General features: G+C 44.3%; 1 non-coding gene across 1 annotated transcript; it reads left to right on the top strand.

The window, feature by feature from the left end:
- The first annotated feature begins 254 nt into the window (after positions 1-254).
- Positions 255-361, top strand: LOC138396115 (U6 spliceosomal RNA). The gene has a single exon (XR_011235595.1). It is a non-coding gene; the product is annotated as a U6 spliceosomal RNA (small nuclear RNA).
- The last annotated feature ends 353 nt before the right edge of the window (positions 362-714 follow it).

Raw genomic sequence — 714 nt, 5'->3', positions numbered from 1 at the left:
GGTGCAGCGTCCAGGGAGCAGGACGGGAGGGGGAGGTTGGGTGATGGGGGGGCGCGCCTGGCCTTAGGGTGTGTTCCCGCTCACCGAGCTCAGGCTCTGCCCCCCCTCCCTACGCACAGTGGATCTGAGTCTCTCTGCCTTAGTTTCTCTGAGGCATAAACCCTTTGTTTCTTCTGGGGGTGGGGACAGTGTGTCAAACACAAAATTTATTGCCGTATATTTATAATAGTGCACTTTTTCAAGGATTTTCTTTAGTGCTCGCTTTGGCAGCACATTTACTAAAATTGGAGCTATGCAGAGAAGATTAGCCTGGCTCCTGCACAAGGATGACACACAAATTTATGAAGTGTTCCACATTTTTAAAAACGCTCAAAATAGACCAAAGACCTAAAAGTAAGCATGAAAACTACAAAACTCTTAGAAGAAAACAGGAGGGAAAGCATCATGACATTGAATTTGGCAAGGATTTCTTGGATACGACACCAAAAGCCCAGGCAACAAAAGAAACAAGGAAAGAGGAGAACTTCACGGTGAAAGCTTCCGTGCATCACAAGACACCACCAGCAAAGGGGGAAGGAAACTCATGAAATGGAAGAACATATGCATGAATCACATACCTGATAGGGACGGTTATTTAGATTATATACTATAAAGAATTCTTATAACTTAACAGCAAAAAGTCCCAAATATCCTCATTTAAAATGGGGAAAGGAC

Source organism: Eulemur rufifrons, chromosome 15 (assembly GCF_041146395.1).
Source record: "Eulemur rufifrons isolate Redbay chromosome 15, OSU_ERuf_1, whole genome shotgun sequence".
In the NCBI taxonomy this organism is placed as follows: domain Eukaryota; kingdom Metazoa; phylum Chordata; class Mammalia; order Primates; family Lemuridae; genus Eulemur; species Eulemur rufifrons.
The sequence above is the reverse complement of the archived record's forward strand: the minus strand, read 5'-3'. Positions and strand labels throughout refer to the sequence as shown.